This window comes from Budorcas taxicolor, chromosome 5, assembly GCF_023091745.1.
Source record: "Budorcas taxicolor isolate Tak-1 chromosome 5, Takin1.1, whole genome shotgun sequence".
In the NCBI taxonomy this organism is placed as follows: domain Eukaryota; kingdom Metazoa; phylum Chordata; class Mammalia; order Artiodactyla; family Bovidae; genus Budorcas; species Budorcas taxicolor.
In genome coordinates, this window is record NC_068914.1 from 73240470 (window position 1) to 73262569 (window position 22100).

The following is a 22100-nucleotide window of genomic DNA, read 5'->3' on the forward strand; positions in this document are numbered from 1 at the left end:
CCCCAGTCCAAGGTGGTCGTCAGGTTCCTCCATGCTGCTCCCAACATCAGATCTGGGTCTACTCTTAGGCCCAGCAACAGCTGCTATGGGGGAGATTCTTAGAGTTTGCCCAAGTCTGGCTTCACCCACAGTGAAGTCCTTCCACCTGCCTCTAGGAGCGATCACTGAGACAGGCTCTGGACAGAGGCAGGAGCTCCATGGCTGCCCAGGTGGCCTTGCGACTTGTGCCCTGCTCAACCTTAGCTTGCCAAGTCGTGCCCTGACACAGGTCTGCATCTACCCGGAGGAAGGGGGCCCTGCTCACAACTCAGCAGGCTCTTTACAGGCTAACAACCGCGTGCTCAGATGGTAAAGAATCTGCCTGCAATACAGGAGACCCAGGTTCGATCCCTGGTTTGGGAAGATCCCTTGGAAAAGGAAATGGCAACCCACTCCAGTATCCTTGCCTGGAGAATCCCATGGATAGAGGAGCCTTGGCGGACTACAGTCTGTGGGGTCAGAAAGAGTCAGACCCGATTGAAGCGACTAACACCTGCTGCAGCTCATGGACAGATAAGGGGAGACAGACTGCCCCAAGGATGATTCAGGGAGAATGTCAAGGCTTGGGCTTTAGACCCAGGACACCTGGCTTGAGTAACAGAACGACTGTCTTATGCAGTGTTTTATTGTTTCTGGGTGTGACGCAGCTGGAGTTAGAGGCAGTCAACCTGCAATTCCGCAGTCCTCCTTGCCAGCACACTTCCTTCTCCCCACAGCTGCCAACATCACCGAATGCTGGGAACTAACACAGGAAGACACGGGAGCAGCAACCAGCCACCTGAATGTGTCCTTTTCTCATTTCTATCCCTTGCACTGCTTTCAGCTGCTCAGGGACCAAACCAAAATGAAAGAAATTTGAGCAGGAGCCAAGCAGTCATTCTTGCCCAGCCTTGAAACCCAGACCAAACACCAGTCACTCAAGCCTACCAACTAGCGGTGAGGCTCCCGCTCAAAGGCTGAAAACGACTCAGCAAAGCTTCCAGAGGAGTTAAAGCCATTTGTATGTGTGTGTTAAGTCCCTTCAGCCATGTCTGACTCTTTGCGACCCAATGGACTGTAGCCTTCCAGGCTCCTCTGTCCATGTGATTCTCCAGGCAAGAATACTGGAGTGGGTTGCCATGCCCTCCTCCAGGGGAGTTTCCCGACCCAGGGATGGAACCTGCATTTCTTATGTCTCCTGCACTGGCAGGCAGGTTCTTTACCTCTAGCGCCACCCGAGAAGCCCATCAGGAAAGTCATTTATTAATATTATATGCTGAGTATGAATGATTTACATACTTTATTTCATCAAACTCCACAACCAACCCACTCCAATATCTTCTTTTCCAAACGAGAAAACTGAGGGACTTCCCTGGCAGTCCAGTGTTTAGGACTCCGTGCTTCCACCGCAGGGGGCACAGGTTCGATCCCTGGTTGGGGAACTAAGATCCCACAAGCAGTATGTCATGGCCAGAAAAAAAAGAGAGAGAGAGAAAACCGAGGTTGAACAATTTGCCCATGATTACAGACCAGCAGCCAACTGAGGGACCCTCTGCCATTACTCTCCAAGCCTCTTTTTTGATTATGGGGAGTTCTATCAGGGCCTCCCAGGCCATAGGGTAGAACGTGCCGTCCTCATAGCATCTGGCTGTGGGGTAACCATGTGAAGAATGGATGAGGCGTCCAGAACATTCCCTGGGCTCCTACTCTCCAGTCTCAAAGGCAAGAAGTGCATGAGCCCCAGCTCCAGCGTTTTCCTCCTCTGTGAGGTCTCAGAGGGGCAGCAGGCTAAGGCTCCCATTCAGACATGAATTTCTCAACCATGGGAGTTAAAAGATGAGGATCAGATTGGCTCTGACGTTCTCTGATCCCCCCGGTAAGATTGTTTTCACTGTTGCTTTCCAGGTTCTGTAGAAAATTCTACTTTTTCTACACTCAAAGCAAAATCTGAATGCCCTTAAGAGGAGGTATGGGTCCCTTTGGACTGGTTCCCCCCATACTATGCCCTTGGCTCCAGAATAGTCCACTGAGCTGTCTCACATAACAGATGCCAGGATGGGAAGGACCCCGTGAGCAATATAAGCTCTAGCTCGACAGTGCCAGTGGTGGCCCAGGTTCTGTCGTCCAAATTCTGCTCCACCCTGTCACCGAGAGCTTTGTTCTCAGGCTTTTGAGGGGGTTTCTTATTCTTTCAGAGGAATGAAAGCTGTCTTGGAGGGTCCCAGCAAACACCTTTCTTTGTCCATCACTGGCAAGGAAATCACCATATTGAACTTAAACTAATGGCCAAGGGTTGAAAAATGCCAGGAGGTCAAATACCCTGACCACTATAGCCTTCAAATTTAGTACCTGTGGGCTCTCCTCAGGGTACTGAAGCCAGGGCAGGATAACACTTTACAGAGCCCATCAGGGTTCTAAAAGTGTGTCTAGGGAGCTCTGGTGGGGCTTCTCCTCCTTCTATTCTTGAGACATCCTTGTTTGTACCTGCTAAGTCACTCTGTGGTTCGGCAAGCCTGGAACGGTTTTCCATAAACCTCCTGTAACAGCCGAACCCCAGGATGTTTCAAGCCTTGATAATGAACGTCTGTGTATGTATCATCATCTGCTCGGTCATGTCCACCCATGGAGCCTGCCAGGCTCCTCAGTCCGTGGGACTCCCCAGGCAAGAATACTGGAGTGAGTTGCCATTTTCTCCTTGAGGGCATCTTCCCGACCCAGAATCTACTACTTCTCCAGAGCCTCCTACATTGGCAGGCAGAGTCTTTACCACCAAGTCACCTGGAAAGCTGATAATTAATAAGCAGAGCCAATATCCTTTCAAAGTTTGAGCTCACCCCTTGTTAGGACACTAGAATGCTGTGCCATCTTACTGCAGTCTGGAGGAATGCACTTCAATCAAGGCACACGCTCAGGTCTGCCTTTTCCTGGTAGTGTCAGATATAAAGGAGTGCGTTCAGGCTCCTCGAAGGTCCTGCTGAAAAAATGATGTGATGTGAAAAAGCTAGATAATCTACATCCCCATTCGCCTTTTCCATGGAGTACAACAAGGGGTCAGAGGTGTTCTGGGGCATCCCTGCAAACTGATAAAATTCTATGAGGAAGTAAGAATGTTGGTTTTTTCCTCACTAGCTACAGGCGTTTCTTAGTAGCACTCCTCACCGAATACCACCATCTTCCTGTCCGGCAGCAGGTCCCACGTGTGAGAAAATATTTATCCATTCCCACTGTGCGGGACTGTTTTTTTCCCACTGTTACGTTGCAGGTGGGGTGGGGTTGTAGACTTTGCTGATAATCAGCAACTCTTTAAAGAACTATAAATCCATGATTTCAAACAGTAAAATCTATTTTAATCTGCTCTCAGCAAATATAACACACATTCCATTCAGGGAGAAAGAAAAGATGATTGTATCCGTTTAGGGCTTCCCCTTCAGTCTCTGCTGATGGCTGAGTGTTTAGAAATCCCTGAGATCAAAGCCCTCCGGATGTATCTGTAGATTCAGGTAAAACAAACCCAGGAGAGGGCAGAGGAGCAGCACTTGGCAGGGTGTGGCCTCTGCCCACTCTGCCCACCGCACCTGGAGGGAAGGCCCACTCTGTACTTACGAGCTGCCGCTGCAGAGTGCCAACATTTTTTAAAGGTTACTCCGAGAGTTGCTGATGGACAGGGAGGCCTGGCGTGCTGCGGTTCATGGGGTCTCAAAGAGTCGGACATGACTGAGCGACTGAATTTTTTTATTCAATCAGACAGAGCCAAGATTCAATCCCAGGTCTCACTCCAAAACTGTTTTCACTTTGCAAAAATCCTATGCTGTTGATATTCTATCTACTTAGAAAACCCAAGAGAGTCCACTGGAAATCTATCAGAACCACAGACATAGGTCAATAAGTTGATTGCTTTTAAAATAACTTTAACCTCTTCAGATAATAAAATGAAAAAGTTACTATTTATGGTACTTGCTAAAATCAGGATGACTCCTTCTCTACGCTACGTTTCTAAAAAGAATCAAAAGAAACTAGTAAGAGTGTCTGCTCCTGGGAGGAAAACCAGGTAACCAGGAATAGGAGTAGTTTACTATACTTGTGAACTTTTGATCGTTGTGCCAATAGGTAATATGCATGTTACCTACAGAAAATAAATAAGTTTCCATGTGAATTAAGAAGCAGTGAGGCAAAAACTTCAGGACACTAAGAGGACATTAAAAAAATCAGAACATTAAGAAATACATTGAGTTATTCTATCACTTCTCCTTTACTTTCTATATGAAACAATATTAAACAATATTCCAGCGCTATCTGATAGATTTCAACCCTTTCTAATGACATCTACTGTTTCTTCAAATGTGTTAGAAGATAGGAACCTCCTCTATTTCTTTAGGGGTAAATAATAGATGAAGAAACAATGGAAACAGTGAGAGACTTTATTTTCTTGGGCTCCAAAATCACTGCAGATGGTGACTGCAGCCATGAAATTAAAAGATGCTTGCTCCTTGGAAGAAAAGCTATGACCAGTCATAGCTTTAACATGTTCTGACAGCATACTAAAAAGCAGAGACATTACTTTGCCAATAAAGGTCCATCTAGTCAAAGCTATGGTTTTTCCAGTGGTCATATATGGATGTGAGAGTTGGACTATAAAGAAAGCTGAGCACCAAAAAACTGATGTTTTTGAACTGTGGTGTTGGAGAAGACTCTTGAGAGTCCCTTGGACTACAAGGAGATCCAACCAGTCCATCCTAAAGGAGATCAGTCCTGGGTGCTCATTGGAAGGACTGATGCTGAAGCTGAAACTCCAATACTTTGGCCACCTGATGCGAAGAGCTGGCTCATTTGAAAAGACTCTGATGCTGGGAAAGATTGAAGGCAGGAGGAGAAAGGGACGATAGAGGATGAGATGGTTGGATGGCATCACCGACTCGATGGACATGGGTTTGGGTGGACTCTGGGAGTTGGTGATGGACAGGGAGACCTGGCGTGCTGTGGTTCATGGGGTCGCAAAGAGTCAGACACGACTGAGCGACTGAACTGAACTGAACTGATGTGTATGATTATATTTACGTAGAAAAAAGTAGAACATATTATACCAAGTGAATAACAGTGGTTATCTCTAGGTGTCAAATTATGGGTAGTTTATTTTCTTGTGATTTGCTGTGCTTTTTATAAATAGGATATTTGGCAATTATAAAAACAATAAATAAACATTACTCACCCTCTCACTCTTCTAACCCTCCTCCTTTTTCTTGTTCCCTCTTCTATTCTCTTCAGGTTCTTTGTCCAGACCCCAGAGCAGCGCCAGGCTGAGCCATACTGGAGCCTGAGGAGAAAGGAAATTGGCTTTAATGCAAGCACACTTTTCAGTGATACTTTTCAAATCTAGTTCTTCATTTGTTTCATTTTCAGTTGAGACTGCCATGTTTAATAATTTCTCTTGGTCAAGTGATGATCTTAAATACATTTTAATTAGCTTAAGCTGAAGTAAAATTAGCATCACCAACTCAACAGACACGTGTTTGAGTAAGCCGCAGGAGTTGGTGATGGACGTGGAAGCCTGGCATGCTGCAGTCCATGGGGTCGCAAAGAGTCAGACACAACTGAGCGACTGAACTGAACTGAAGTAAAATCATAACAATGTATAAATAAAATAATATTGTGAGTTTTAATATACTTTTCATTCTTTTTAATATTTTTTCATTAATAAGCACTTTTAAAATACACACAAGTGTGGATAGGGAATTATGTAGCAGCCCAGTGGTCAGGACTCGGTGCTCTCACTGCTGAGGACCCAGGTTTGATCCCTGGTCAGGGAACTAAGATCTCACAAGCCTAATGGAAAACCAATAAAAATTAATAGAAAGAAAAAACAACCCCATGGATATAGAGTGTGCACATTTTTTTCTTTTACCTCAGGCTCCAACATCGCTCAGGCTCAGGCTCCAAGCACTACTCTTTATTTTAAATTGTTCCTATTTTGTTCACCATAGATATTTTCTGATTAATTTTGATTCTTTTTTTACTTAAAAAATTTTATTTATTTATTTATTTTGACTGCACTGGGTCTCAGGTGCAGCACGTGGGATCTTCCATCTCTGTTGAGGAATAAGAAGTCTTTAGCTGCAGCATGTGGGATCTAGTTCCCTGACCTGGGATCAAACCCAGGCCCCATGCATTGGGAGGACTGAGTCTTAGCCACTTCACCACCAGGTAAGTCCCTTGATTTTTTAAATACTACATTATATATACCAAGAGAACGCACTGGTCATAGCAAAACCCTCTTCCAACAACACAAGAGATGACTCTACACATGGACATCACCAGATGGTCAACACGAAAATCAGATTGATTCTATTCTTTGCAGCCGAAGATGGAGAAGCTCTATACAGTCAGCAAAAGCAAGTCTGGGATCTGACTGTGGTTCAAATCATGAGCTCCTTATTGCAAAATTCAGACTGAAATTGAAGAAAGTAGGGGAAACCTCTAGACCATTCAGATATGACCTAAGTCAAATCCCTTGAGATTATACAGTGGGAGTGACAAATAGATTTAAGGAATTAGATCTGACAGACAGAGCGCCTGAGGAACTATGGATGGAGGTTCATAACATTGTACAGGAGACAGTGACCAAAACCATGCCAAAGAAAAAGAAATGCAAGAAGTCAAAATGGTTGTCTGAAGAGGGCTTACAAATAGCTGAGAAAACAAGAGAAGCAAAGGGTAAAGAAGAAAGGAAATGATAAACCTATTTGAATGCAGAGTTCCAAAGAACAGGAAGGAGAGATAAGAAAGTCTTCTTAAGTGAACAATGCAAAGAAACAGAGGAAAACAGGATTGGGAAAGACTAAAGATCTCGTCAAGAAAATTAGAGACATCAAGGGAACATTTCCCAAGAAGATGGGCACAATAGTGAAAGTGAAGTCGCTCAGTCGTGTCCGACTCTTTGTGACTCGTGGACTGTAGCCCACCAAGCTCCTCCATCCACGGGATTCTCCAGGCAAGAATACTGGAGTGGATTGCCATTTCTTTCTCCAGGGGATCTTCCCAACCCAGGGATCAAACCCAGGTCTCCCACATTGCAGGCAGACGCTTTAACCTCTGCACCACCAGGGAAGCCCTTAAATACAAGAATACAGTCTCTCAGAAAACCTCCTATAGAGACACAGAAATTCAGATCCAAGTACTAACATCAAAGATTTCAAAGGAGGAAAGGAAGCCAGGTTGAAAGAAGAAGGGGGAGGAGGCGGGAGAGGGGGGCAAAAGGGGTGGCCTTACAGACGTCTCCTGCCACCTACAGATACCCAGGCGTTATGGGACTTTTCCCTGGGCCTGCAGAGAAGGGAGGACTGGAACTCGGCCCTATCAGAAATCAGACCAGACCAGAACCAGAATTCGAGTTCCCTGCCAAGAGGAAGTGATCAGTCTCCAATCCTCAGCTCAGGCTGAGGGCCCTTCGACCAGATTCCTGCGTCCAGGACCAGGGGACTAGAAAGACAGGGAAGGATAGGAAGGGTTAAGGAGAGGAAAGAGGAAAGGGGTCCGCCTTCCTGCAACAAATGGCGACTCTGGTGGGATTCTTCTTTGCTGAGACTGACATCCTGACCACTCGGGGTACTCAGGGGCCAGCTTGCCTGCCAATGGACCAGACCTAGCGGCTGCAACCGGGATCCTTTTGTCCCTGGTCTCCTCCTGATGCAGACAACTGGCCAGAGTGCCCCGACCGGTAAGGAACAAGAGACTTTATTGACCTCTCTCCCCTTCCCTCTCTTTCCTTCGGACACGACTGAAGCAACTTAGCAGCAGCAGCAGCATCTATTTTACACACAGTATTGTAAACTTCTGTTACTCTCTCCATACATCTCCCCTTCTCCCTCCTCTCTTCCTTCTATGTCCATAGGTCTGTTCTCTATGTCTGTTTCTCCATTGCTGATGGTTTCTCTTCAGATCCAGGGGAAAGAGATCCAGGGGAATGAGATGAAAAAGAGGAAGGTGAAATAGAAAGAGAAAAGAGATAAATGGATGTAAACAGAAGAATCAAACTATCCCATTTTCATGTCAGTTATCTACTCCACCTGCACAACCACCTCTAAGGCACCATTAATCTTTACAGATAAGAAACGGAGACAGAAGTTCAAGGGACTCTTGGGTTCCTTCCACAGGGGTACCTGCAGAGGGTGGGGGAGGGGTACAGGCTGCCCTCCCTCCTGACCTCCCGAGCAGTTTCCTGACAGCTTCTCCACAGTCTTTCCCTCCCAGATGGCGGCAGCACATCCTCCTTGTGAGCAAGTCTCCCTCATTCTGCCCCACCCAGAAGTGGGCGTTCCCTCGCCAGGGACCACGTGTGCAAGAGACTAGCTAGGGGCCAAGGCTGAAGTCAATAGCCTCCAGAGCTGTTCTTGTCTGCCAGCTTCCCGTCAATGTGCACTACACCATGCTTCCTGCCTTGCTGGGGGGAACCCCCTGAAGCACACTTGTGAAAAGCGAAACTTCAGAATACCCCAAAACAGAATCTAAATTGGCCAAAGAATAAGAATATGAGGGGGAAAAAAAGAGAGACAGAGAAGATATTCACAGGGCTTGTTGAGGCGTGGGAAATCCAGGCCTGTCTTGCAGAAGAGCTCAATGATGGGACGTTTCCGTCACGAGCAGGCAGAGATGATTTCTGGAGAGGAGTGACAGAAATGACTCTTTCACTGTCTACTTTTCTCCAGTGCTTGAATTTTTTTTTTAACCAGGTGGCTCTATAACATTTGCAATTACAGAAGACTATTTTAAAGTGGCCTGCCATGCATCACCATCCTGTGCGGCTCCCCTTCCTGTGAGAAGAGAACAGCTCAGTCAGGGCATGACACATTAGGGGTGGGGGCACACATCCGGTCTACTACGTATGCCTCCAAATTAAGCAACTCGTTGTTCTGAGGACAGAGAGTCACGTTTAAAATCAGAGTCAGCTAAAGTAACACTGGAAGACAAATTTGCTTCTGGAATGTGGAGCACACAGCACAGACCGACGCGGCTTCCTGGGCAGCACCCTCTCAGGGACTCTGGGATGGGTTTAGCGGTCATGACTGTCCTGGGGAAGAACTGGGGCGGTGAGTCCAGTCCAGCCCATCACCCTCAGGTCAGGGTGGGTCCTGGAAAAGCCTCAACCTCCGAGGGTTACAGAGCAGAGTCAGAGGAAGAGTGGAGCAAAGACCACAGGGTCAGACCCGCACAGGAGTGTCGAGCATCCAGAAAGAGAGAAATGAGGGGCAGCATCCCACAGTCTTCAACAGGAAATGTCCTTATTCTGAGAAAGGTAGCTGCGGAACCAGGCAAGTGACAGTGGTGGCAGCTGAAGCAGTGAGGTTAGAATGAACCCTGAGGGTCTGTAAAGGAAACAAAACAGATGATCAAGGCAAACGCTATATAAAGTCTCTTTAGAAATTTAAACCCCAGCGGGTGTGCATACTCAGTCATGTCCGACTCTTTGTGACCCCATGAAGTGTAGCCCGCCAGGCTCCTCTGTCCATGGGGTTATTATCCCAGCAAGAATACTGGAGTGGGTTGTCATTTCCTCCTCCAGGGGATCTTCCTGACCCAGGGATCAAACCCACGTCTCCCGCATTGAGATGATGGATCCTTCACCACTGAGACACTGGGAAGTCCCTTTAAACCCCAGAGTCTCTAATGTGAAAAGAAGGGAATTGAGGGCAGGGGAATCACTCAGTCACTTGGTTGGTATTAGGGGAGGAGACAGGTGAGCAGGCCAAGACTGAGTGGATACCTCCCTTTTCTACTCCTTTAGGAACATCCATCCTTCACCCACTTCCTGGTCTAGTGTAGGGGGGCAAGGTCTTCTCCCTGCTCCACTGGTCTTCTCTCTCCAGAATCCATCACTGGAGAAGCTGTGACCTCTTTCTGAATAGCTCACTTCTACTGTGGGGTTCCAGATTAAAAAACAAGGTTACTTCTCTCATCCAGCTGTTAATCCCCAGTGGCTTCCCCTGCTCTTCCAGGTTCATGTCACAACTGCCTTCTTGCTCAGATCTGCCCACCCACACCCCTGCCCCCGGCCCGGGTCTTAGGAACTTAGAAATACAAATTCATTTAAACATCAAGACAAAAGAAAAACAGAATTGGTGGTTGAATTTTCTGTCATAGAACATTTCCAAATTATCAGCTATTTGGAGTGGTCCTTCTCTATTACTGAGACAAGGACCCAAAAGATTACATCACAGAACCCTGGTGAGCAGCCTGAGGGTGGGGGTGGTAGTGAGTCAGAGCGTGGGTTTAGGGACTGAACTTACTTATTTGGATTTTAATTCCAGCTCTGACACTACTCGCTCAGTGATTCTCAAAGTTGAGAATGCACCAGAATTACCTGGAGGGCTTATAAAGATACAAATTACTGGGCCCCATCCCCCAAGTTTCGTATTATTTAGGTCCGAGGTGGGACCCGACAATCTACATTTCTAACAGTTTATCAGATGATGCTGAAGCCGCTGGTCTACTTTGAGCCGCACTCTCCAGCAGCGTGGTCAGCCGCCTTCCGTGTATATTCCGGACAATAATCGTAGTTATTTGCTGGGGCTAGTGTTTACCTGAGACCCGGCACATGAAGACCTTAGCATTGTTCGGGGCACACAGCAAATTCCCTGCTCTTATTGTTGGACGAAGGGGAGCAATCATTTGGTCAAGACCACTCCTCCCGATGAGAAGCAAACCTGGGGCGGAGCCCCTGGGTGCCTCTCTGTCCGGAGGCGTTTCTCTGCTCCCGAGCCTCTTCCTCCAGACTCTGAGCGCTGCGGCCACATGGCCACTGAGCCCGCGCGCCGCACGCGGCGGTTCCAAGCACACGCCGGCGACTCCCGCCTGTCGTCTTTGTGGTGGCCAGGACCCTCCAATCTTTATCGACGCCGAGAGCCTGGCCGCGGAGACTGGCCCCCGGAACTTGCTGAGATCTGGAGAAGCCGGAGCAGCCGGGCTCCCAGCCGCGGCGGCGGGGGCGGGGTGCATGGGCCCGGGGCTTCCCCGCAGCAAGCCGGCGTTCCGGGGCGCCGAGCAATGCTGGGGAGCTCAGCCCCCAGCACCTGACCCGGAGGGGCGGGGAGGACGCGCCCCAGCGGCCGGGCAGGGCCCGCTTCGGCCCCGCCCTCCAGGACGTCCCGTCGGGAAACCGGTGAGCTGCACGGCCGCGCGGCTGCGGCTCCGCCCGGGCACCACAGGTAAGCTGCAGAAGCAGCCCGCCACCCTTCTCTGGACTTAGAACCCAGAGCCCTCCCGCTTCCTGGGACTCCCTGCCGGTCGAACTCGCTTCTCCCAAGCCCTTGTCCCCCATCCACCTCCCCCCTCCGCCGATCTCTTCCTCCTCCTCCTCCTCCTCCTCTTCCTCGCCACCCCCGACAGTGACACGAAGGGGCAGGGCCGGGCTGGGCCATGTGTCGTGGTGGCCTCTAGCCCCTCCCTCGGTAGCACTCCCTACACCTTCGCGCCTTCCTTAAAGGTTGAAAGAAAAGCTGGGGTCTCGGTCCTGGAGGGGCGGGGTGGGAGAGGTGCGAGCTGCACTGCCTCCGGGGCTCTGCAGCCTCTGCCCGTCACGCATGCCCTGGCACCCCTTCTGTGCCCCCATCGCCCCGCGCTGGGCCAGCCCCTGTGCTCAGCTGCAGAAAACCTTGCAGAGAGGTTCCCTCCTGCCCGGGCGGCGCGGCTCCCAAGCAGAAGCGGTGAGCCGGCGAGAGAAGCCTCCCTGGTGAGGGCAGGGTCTCAGACATCCTCCCTGTGGAGATTTGGGCCTTTAAGGGGCAGGAACTGTGTGCTCAGCAGTGTTGGGAGGGAGTCTGATGGGTGTTCATGACTGTGACTGTCACTGACTTCCTGATTTCCTGTCACTTGTTCCAAACCGTAGGCCAACCGAAAGGAGAAATAGTTTGTTACTTGCCCCCAGAGCCTGTCATCCCAGACACTGACCTCTGCAGAGGTTAGGATAGGGCTCGTCTGTATGTATGGGGATGGTGAGGTGTCAGTTTGCCAGCACAGCATAAAACAGACCCCTCTATTAGCCAATCACCCCATTGCAACATTCACAGGAGCGTTCTAACACTGCACTCTCAGTGCACTGTCAGACCTGCAAATGCAGTTTGCAGACACTGCAGGAGGTTAACAACTCTGGACACACCAAAGAACCTGGGGCTTGTGCTCATTTTGCCAGAGATATGTGTACACTGCCCACGCCCCATTCTCTCGGTGAATGAGCTGTGTCTCTGCCCATTACAGGAAGAGTGAAAAGGATGAGACAGGCAAATGCATGTGATCAATAGTGCAAGCTAAGGTGAGGGGTTTGAAATTTACTTTAGTTCAGGTTATCCAGCAGAAGCCAGTATCATTGCAGGTACTTCCTGACCTCCTGTTCCTTAACAGCGCCATTCACTTTAGGCACCCAGAGGTAACAAAACAACTTTCAGGGGCACCAGAGCAGTTAGCAGAGCAGGCAATGGGAAGGTAGTCTAGAGCTGGTGGAACCACGAAGAATCCCAGGCTGCCTGGAAAGCCCTCATCCTTGGTAATCACTGCCTATAGTTAGCAGAACAGCTGACTCCTACCCACATGGAAGAACTCAGGCCTGAAAAGGGGCATGTCAAAAACTGTCTGAGATCAGAAACATCTCAGCCCCAAATTCAGCTGGGAGAAACCTGAACAGGAGATACGACCTTGGGCTTAGCCCATATAGCCATTGCCTAGAACAGAAATCAGGAATCAAAGGGACAACTAGCCCTAGGGCCAAGGCAGTGGGTATAATGGAGGCGGAGAGCTGGCTCACCTCTGTCACTAAATAAGCTGTCTGACCTTGGCCAAATCACATAAACACTCCCTGGGTGGGGAACAAATGAGAAGGTGTATATGTAAATGCTTTGTCAAAGCTCCAAGCACCAGCCAAGTGCAAGGCAGCATGGTGCTATGGTTAAGATAGTGGGCTTGGGAGAGATGTGGGCTTGGGAGAAAATTCTGCCTCTGCCATTTCATAGCTGTGTGTCCTTGGTCAGGTTACTAAACCTCCGTGGGCTTCAGTTTCCTTATATGTAAAATGGAAAAAGACAAGTGTGTCTTGCTTTGGTATGGTAAGCAGTGATATTTAAAAAAGGCTCTGGTATTGTCCTGCACCTCCTCTGGCTTCATGGACATGTTCTGACATCTCCAGCCTTAGAAGTGAAGCTGAGGTCCAAAGTGGGTTTCTATGTCCTGGGCGGACCCAGTGGCTGTGCCAAAGATTTGGGCGAACTCAGCTCATCGTACAGCCCTCTGCCCCTCTCTGGGAAAGCCCAACATACCCTTACTCATTTGATGGGAATGAGAGTGAGGGTTTGCATAAATGAGAGGTCAAGTGCAGGGCAGTGCCTGTCTCTGTGTCGAGCTCAAAGCTGTGATTGTGCTGTGTACAAGGCTTGCCCAGTGAACGAGGATGGCCTCAGTCTGGGGAGAAGAAGGACTGTTACAAGACTCTTTTGTGGCACCTGAGAGCCCTGGGAGGTCCGGTTATTCTCTGGTCTCCTGTGCAGCGTGGTCCTCAGCCCGGGGTAGAGATTTGAAGAAAGGGAGAAACTATCCTCACCCTCAGCTCTGCGGATAGAAGACAAAGAATAGACAGATCAGGGCGTGGGATTAACAGCCAGATACCTCAGGATGGAGGGACACTGCAGCGATAGAAGGTTAGGGGAACTAGCTGGGAAAAGCATACTAGAGGCAGAAGATTGCTGCTAAGTCACTTCAGTCGTGTCCGACTCTGTGCAACCCCATAGACGGCAGCCTACCAGGCTCCCCCATCCCTGGGATTCTCCAGGCAAGAACACTGGAGTGGGTTGCCATTTCCTTCTCCAGTGCATGAAAGTGAAAAGTGAAAGTTAAGTCGCTCAGTCGTGTCCGACTCTTCGCGACTGCAGCCTACCGGGCTCCTCTGCCCATGGGATTTTCCAGGGAAGAGTACTGGAGTGGGGTGCCATTGCCTTCTCCGAGGCAGAAGATTAGGGACCAGGATTTAAAGATTTGAGAAGATGAAAGAAAAGGGAACCTAGGCAGCCCAATGTCTAGACCTGTTGGTTCTCCCCCCTCCATAAAATCTAGTGGGGGCCCTGCGTGAAGAAACATGGGCCGTGAAACTTGGAAAAAAATATGCCTGATACTCATGGCAGTAAGATGCACTTTAGTCTGAGAAGGCTTCTTGGAGGAGGGGAGTTTCAGGTAAGAATTCGAGAAAAGAAACATAATTTGCTTTCAGTTCAGTTCAGTCACTCAGTCGTGTCCGACTCTTTGCGACCCCATGGACTGCAGCACACCAGGCTTCCCTGTCCATCACCAACTTCCCGAGCTTACTCAAACTCAACTCATGAGTTGAGCCTACTCAACTCATGTTGGTGATGCCATCCAACCATCTCATCCTCTGTTTTCCCCTTCTCCTCTTGCCTTCAATCTTTCCCAGCATCAGGGTCTTTTCCAGTGAGTCAATTCTTCGCATCAGGTGGCCAAAGTACTGGAATTTCAGCTATAGCATCAGTCCTTCCAATGAGTATTCAGGACTGATTTCCTTTAGGATTGACTGGTTGGATCTCTTTGCTGTCCAAGAGACTCTCAAGAGTCTTCTCCAACACCACAGTTCAAAAGCATCAATTCTTTGGTGCTCAGCTTTCTTTATGGTCCAACTCTCACATCCATACATGACTACTGGGAAAAAAAACCATAGCTTTGACTAGACGGATCTTTGTTGGCAAAGTAGTCTCTGCTTTTTAATATGCGGTCTAGGTTGAAAATGGCTTTTCTTCCAAGAAGCAAGTGTCTTTGGATTTCATGGCTGCAGTCACCATCTGCAGTGATTTTGGAGCCCAAGAAAATAGTTTCTCACTGTTTCCATTGTTTCCCCATCTATTTGCCATGAAGTGATGAGACCAGGTGCTATGATCTTAGTTTTCTAAATGTTGAGCTTTAAGCCAACTTTTTCACTCTCCTCTTTCATTTTCATCAAAAAGCTCTTTAGTTCTTCTTCAATTTCTGCCCTGAGGGTGGTGTCATCTGCATATCAAGGTTATTTCTACCAGCAATCTTGATTCCAGCTTGTGCTTCATCCAACCATACATTTTGCATGGTGTACTCTGCATATAAGGTAAATAAACAGGGTGACAATATACAACCTTGATGTACTCCTTTCCCAATTTGGAAGCAGTCTGCTGTTCCATGTTTGGTTCTAACTGTTGCTTCTTGACCTGCATACAGATTTCTCAGGAGGCAGGTCAGGTGATCTGGTATTCCCATCTCTTGAAGAATTTTCCACAGTTTGTTGTGATCCACACAGTCAAAGGCTTCAGCGTAGTCAATAAAGCAGAAGTAGGTGTTTTTCTGGAACTCTTGCTTTTTCGATGATCCAGTGGATGTCGGCTATTTGATCTGCTTAGCAAGAGCATAAGGAAAATGCTTTGAAGAGGAAGAGGTAGCCAGTGAGCGTGAGGAGCAAACAGGAAGCAGACTGGCAAGGCCATGTTTCTGCTACAGTCAAATGGCGCGAAAGGAATATGAATATGGCCCTTCTAGATTGTGAAAGGGAGAGAGAGGCCTGAGGCAGAGGAAGCTGGCAAGCAGCTTCTGCTGATCCTTCAGATGCTGGGTCATAAGAGCACAGTCTCGGAGAATGGTGTTAAAAGGGCAGAGGAAGAGGAGAATCCAGGAGGCAGAGAATGAATCAGCAGGACTCGGGAGCATGCATGGAGTGAACCTGACGTTGAAACCCATTTAGAAACTCCATGCCTGGGAGTAGAGTAGGGGCAAGAGTAGTTTCCAGGGTTTCAACGCTACTGGTCGCAATGGGGAAATTGGGAAGGCTGACCAGCTTAGGGGGCAGGCCACAGACTCTCGAGTTCAGGGTGTGGCACATCGAGTATCCAGTGGCCCTGGGTAGAAGTGCTACAGCCGGGAGCCCGCTGTACACTGAAGAGAGAAGGGAAAGTTCTGTCCTCACCCATCACCTGCCCCTCAATCTGAAGATGAGCGCAAACCTTCAGGAATACCCCTTCTGTAAATACCCCCATCCATCCCTCTCCCCCTGCCAGGTGATGGATGATAAGACTCAGTTCAAGTTTTTTTTTTTCTCTCCCGCCCCCGACCCTAGCTTTCTCTCAAACCCAACCTAATTGTCACCAGGTTTCCTAAATGATTAGGGAATCCCAGCCCATGCCCACCTAAGGTTCTTCTTCATCCCTAGGTTCTGAAGACTCTCAAGGCTCAGTTTGAAATGGTTACATATCCCTGCCCGACCTGGCAGGACCTGGAGATCCTTTAGTGACGAAAACCTGTGAGCTGGTGAACTTCCTGCTTGGTCACGCATTATTTTGATTTTTCAGTAACTTAACAAACTTGGACTAGATCAAGAAACATTTGCTGAGCACCTGCTATGAGCCAAGTCTATTCTAGGTACACAGCGTGAGTCAAGTTCAATTGGGTTTTTTTCAATGGAAAAATGTGTTTGGGCAACTAAAGCTTAAAATGTTATGCAAACAAAAGATGAACCTAGATCGGCCCAGGAGAAAACTCGATAGACTTGCTACTGAAATAATTTTCAGTGAGTCTTTCTGGGAAAATAAAGCCACATACTGCAGCTCTAGTGTTGAAAGGGAAAGCTGAGGTGTTCTGAAGGTGTAATTATGGGGAAAAGTGAAAGCCTATCAGCATTCTGTAATCAAAAAGGTCAGCGGTGGAAGGAGGGGTTTGGAGGAGATAATTTGCTACTTTGTTCACAGCATGAGAACACAGGAAGTGAAGTGCAGTGGGTTGGTTTTGATAACTGAGAAAGTGCTGCCCCGGAGGAAAAAAGGGAGAATCATTTGTCCCACACAGCCTCTTGGCCCCCTCCCCACAACCAGTAGCTTGAAATGGACCTGTGCGCTCCCCACCACGGTGTTAGCTCCGTCTCACGCCTGCTCCTGGTGAGAGTGGCGACAGTCATCACTTTTCAAGAAACCTGTAATTGAGCGACAGCCTGACTAGCTTGAGCAAACATCCCTGTTGGTGGTGTTGCCACTGCTAACTTCCTGGCTGCCACGTCTCTAGGAGGTGAGCAGCTCCCTAGACAAACAGAAAGAAACTTTGTTATAAATAGGCTACCTGGCCAGCAAGGGCCTGTTCCGGGTAGCTGACCCTGGTTCTCGTTAAAGCCAAACCTTGACCTGGAAACTACTTTCGTGGCATCTTTAAAGCATTTGTGGTCCTAGGTGAGAACTGGAGGCGGGCAAGCCTGGGGAAGGTGGTGGGAGGAGAGGGGAGGGGATGGGGGATGGGTAGAGGTTGGAAGCTCGGTGTCTATGAGTGAAATAGGGAGTTTCTGGAAAATAGTCTTGCTCCAGGTTCAGGAGACCCAAACCTAGTCCCCAAACTCCCCAGGTGACCTCCAAGGGGAAGGTAAAATGGTGGGAAAAGAGCAGTGCCTGGGAGTTGAGAGATGGGCACCTGCTCCCAGGAGCCATGAGCTTGTGACACAAGAGAAGTCACCTAATCAAACGGGCCTCGCTGTCAAATAAGAGTACTGGGCTCAGACGGACCTAGTCTAAGTGGCTCACTTGTGGGTAGCAACAGACTATCGTGTAACCCACATGCACAAACGCATTCAAAACATCATTCAGTGAAGCCAGGGCTCACCTTTGTGTCTTTAAATGGGTCATGTTAGCCCTATTGGTCTCATCTCATTTAACAAGAGTTTTTGGAGTACCTGCTGCATGCAAACTTTGTGCTAGAACTTTGCAAGAGACAAAAAGCTGAAGACAACTTGCTCTCTCTGGTCCAGTTCACAAAGGTGTGAGAGAGGAGAGACTGTGAGAAGATCAAAGTAGAAGTATAAACAGTTTGCTAAGGGGGTGAGGGGCTTCCCCGGTGGCACTAGTGGTAAAGGACCCACCTGCCAATGCAGGAGACCTGAGAGACATGGGTTCATAAGATGTGAGACACAAGAGAATCGGTTCGATCCCTGGGTTGGGAAGATCCCCTGGAGGAGGGCGCGGGCAACTTACTCCAGTATTCTTGCCTGGAGAATTCCATGGGCAAAGGAGCCTGCAGTCCATGGGGTCGCACAGAGTCAGACCTGTGGAGCGACTTAGCGCGCACACAAGGGGGTGAAACTACAGATATAAATTCCGCAAGAGACCTAGGAAGGTTTCTTGGGGGAAACTAGGATGTAAAATGGAGGAATTAGACTGTATCACTGGCTTTTTGACTGGACCTGGGGAAGGTGGTGGAAGGAGAGGGGAGGGGATGGGGGGATGGGTAGAGGTTGGAAGGGGGGCGTTTTACAAGAAAACTTAGTATCCTCTTATATGTGACAGGGTAGGTATTTCAAAAGTCTCAGGAAAGTTTTGTTGTGTGGGATCTTAGTTCTCCAACCAGGGATTGAACCCTGGCCACAGCAGTGAAAGCGCTGAGTCCTAACCTTTAGGAAAATTTTACAGTTTAATCGCCTAAGAGGTATGAATTCTACAAACTAACAAAAAACGTCATTTGAAAATATGATTCCTTTCACCTATGTGAATTTTGAATAACAACTTTTCATTTTAATTTTGTATCAGGAAATGTTTATCATCTTCAATGGATGGAGAGAGACATTAAAATAATAATTTTTTATTCAAAATTCATAGAAACAAGGTGAAAGAAATTTAAACTTTCAAATGATGTTCTTTGTAAGCCTGTGGCATTTATACTTCCAAAGTTATTAAAGCATAAGATTGTACTAGGACTTTTGGTACACTCACTCTATATATGTATGTGTAATAACCAAAATGAAATTTTAACAAAACAATACTTACCCATATTACCTGTGATGTAATTGTTTTTTTTTTTTTTTTTTTGCTCTAGTCTAGTCTGCTCTTTTAAATAATTTTTTTCCATGCTGATTTGCAACACTTTAAATGGATTTCACAGTCCTGGAATGAGTTGCAATCAACGGTTTGATAGACATGGGACTGGGTGAAGCCTCAGTTCCCTTATACCAGTGTATACCAATTTGCATTCTGATTGGTGAGGCCAGGAAAACAGGTCCAATTTGTTCAGTCTAGAAAATGTTCCCAGAATAAGAGGATTTCTGGTATCATCTCAGTACTAAAATCAAGATGGCCTGATGTTTTGCAATCCCAGGGGTGGCTGGAGGAAAAAGAGTTGGGAATGAAAGTTTAGCAGCAGCAGGAGGGCATGAGTGGTTGAGGGCCTTGGGCATACTCGCCGGTGGGCCTCTTGGCCAGTCAGAAGCTGGACCATGTGAAGCCCTGCTCTTGACAAAGGACTGTGTGCAACAGGGCCTCTTTCTCCCCCAAGTCTGGTGACCTCCCCGACCTTGCCAGCCACACTTCTGGTAATCGTCTCCTACGTAGAGAGCAGGAATCCTTAAAGCCAAAGTCTTCTGACTTACACTGGATTTTGTGTCCCTTCGAAGAGCCTCTTTCCCATCGCCTACATGCCAAGCAAACAAACTAGAGTCCCTTACTGCCAAGCCTAATCACAGGTGTCTTGCTTCATTTCAGGATGTGGTTAGTACCTTGAGGAACTACAAGCACCAGAGAGAAAGCCTTAGACAGCCAGGCTGGATTGAGAGAGCAGATGCCTGGGAAGAGCTCAGTTTAACCCCAAGTCTCTCTTTAGGAGGGAACAAAGAAACAAAGGTGAATCACACTGTGATGCCAAGATGAGGGAGTTGGAGTGACCTGGGTGATTCTGAGTGAGTCAGTCAGGGAGGCCTTCCTGGAGGAGGTGAGTCTTAAGTACTTGGCAGCATCTGATAACTAAATTTTGTAGGCATATGTCGTTTCATTGTGCTTTACTTCATCTTGCTTCACAGATACAGCATTTTTTACAAATTGAAGGTTTGTGGCAATTCTATATCCAGCAAATCTATCTCTGAAATGTTCCTGGAAGTGTTATTTTTCATTAAAGTATGTACTTTTTTTTTTTTTTACATAATGCTATTGCACACTTAGTAGACTACAGTAGGGTATAAACATAACTTTTATATGTCCTGGGAAACTAAAAAATTGTGTGACCCCCTTTCTTGCTGTGGTCTGGAACTGACTGCACAGTAACTCCCAGGTTACGCCTGTACCATGCCTTTGTTTCTAACTGTGCTCCCTCTTTCTTGTTGGAGCGAAAGGTAGACAGACAAAGTGTCAGGGGAGATGCCACATTCAGATGGTTCAACCCTGTTGTAGCAAACACTTCCCCATCCTGCGTTGCTCGGTCTCTGCTTAGCTGGGGCAGTTGCAGAATTGACGAGATGTCAAGTTCAGGCATCAACCAGCCTAGCAACCCCTAGACAGGACACCACCTCTACATTGAATCTCCATTTCCTCCTTGAAGCCTTCTTCAAGCCAGCGGGGTACTCTCCTTGTCTTACACAGTTCAAATTGTATTACTTTTTGAATAATGTTGTCAGGGTTCAAAGTGCAGAAGGGTATTTAGAAATAGATTTTTTTCCTGCTCCTATTCCCTCCTGGGACCGGTGCTCCCTGAACCCAGTGCCACCAGTTCTTGGTAGCACTCCAACTAGATTTTAAAATCTGGCAGGGAAAGAGGTGGTCTCACACCTCTCTGTGTCCCTCTGTGTCCCAGCTAGGATGAACTGTCCCGCCTCATCACCCAAGGAAGTTCCCCTAGCACCACACCCTCCCTCCTCATCCGCACTGCTGCTATTTTGGGTCAGACGCCCCTAGTTTCTCTTAACTGGTCATCCAGCTGCCAGTCAGGTGCCTCTCCTAGACACCCTCCACCAGCTGTCACACTACTCTTCTTGTAATGTTGGGCTCCCACTAATCTTTACTGCTTCCCATGCCTCGGGTCAAGGGCAAACTCTTTGCTTTCATGCCTTGGTTTCAAGCCACCTCTCCAGACCACCTGCTACACCCATCAGGCTTCATACTCCCACCAAACCAAATTCCTTGGAGTTCTCTGATGGATCATGCTGTCTCCTGCATCTAGGGCTTTCTATGTATTGTTCCCTCTGCCTGAAATGTGCTCACGTCACCAGCCAACTCCTACTTGTGGGTTAGGGCTCAGCCCAAGTTTCTCTCCAGAGGGACTTAACGAACATCACCCTCCCCAACTCAGTGAGCTGACTGCATCCTCTCTCCCTCTGACCCCGAGGATGCCTCTCTCAGGCTGGGTGCCTCTCGGCTTAAAATTTGACTCCCCCAATTGACTGTACTCTCCTTGAATGCTGGGCTCTCTGCATAGGAGATGATTACCAGAAGTGTGGCTGGCAAGGTCGGGGAGGTCACCAGACTTGGGGGAAAAACAGCCCCTATTGCACACAGTCCTTTGTCAAGAGCAGGGCTTCACATGGTCCTCCCCGCAGTGTACCTTGCTCACCTTCTGGCTGGCCACCATCTGGCAGAGTACCTGGCATAAAGCAGGAATTGACTCAATACTGGCAGGATCAATGAATCTCCTCTGTCTCCCAGACAATACCTAATATAAAATAGATGCTCAAAAAGATTTAATCTTATTCAATTTTTGATGCTGCTGCTGAATCTTTTTTTTTTTTTTTTTTTGCAAGAAGCACTCAACATATTTATATACAGCAGGCACTTAAAATGTTTATACAGTAGATACTCAACATATTTGTGAGAAGTAGGTTCTTAGGTATATTTGCTGTATACAGTAGGCACTCAGCACATGCTTGCTATGTATATGGTAGGCATTCAGTATGTGTCTCTATACAGGCAGAAATTCAATGTGCTTGCTACACACAAAGGTGCTTGCTTCATGCTTGCTGTTTACAGTAGGTGCACAATTTCAGCTTCCTGTGCACAGCAGATACTTAGTGTCTGTTTGCTATGTGCATGAATCTGAGGTTTTAAAAGAGAACATCTCCCCCCTTTCCCAGAGTGACCCCTGTTCCCACTTGACATCATGACGGCCACATGTGCCCCAAGTGGACCCAAGTGACTCCAAACACCGGGCTTCTCCACAGGCAGCAGCTCGTGTGTTTACCACAGCTCAGTTGAAGTTCCTTGTAAGTTAGACAGAGTAATGAGTGTGGCTTTGGCCAAAGACCAGTCGCCTGAGAATAATTGCTGGGAAACTGAGCAGCAATTTATTAACAA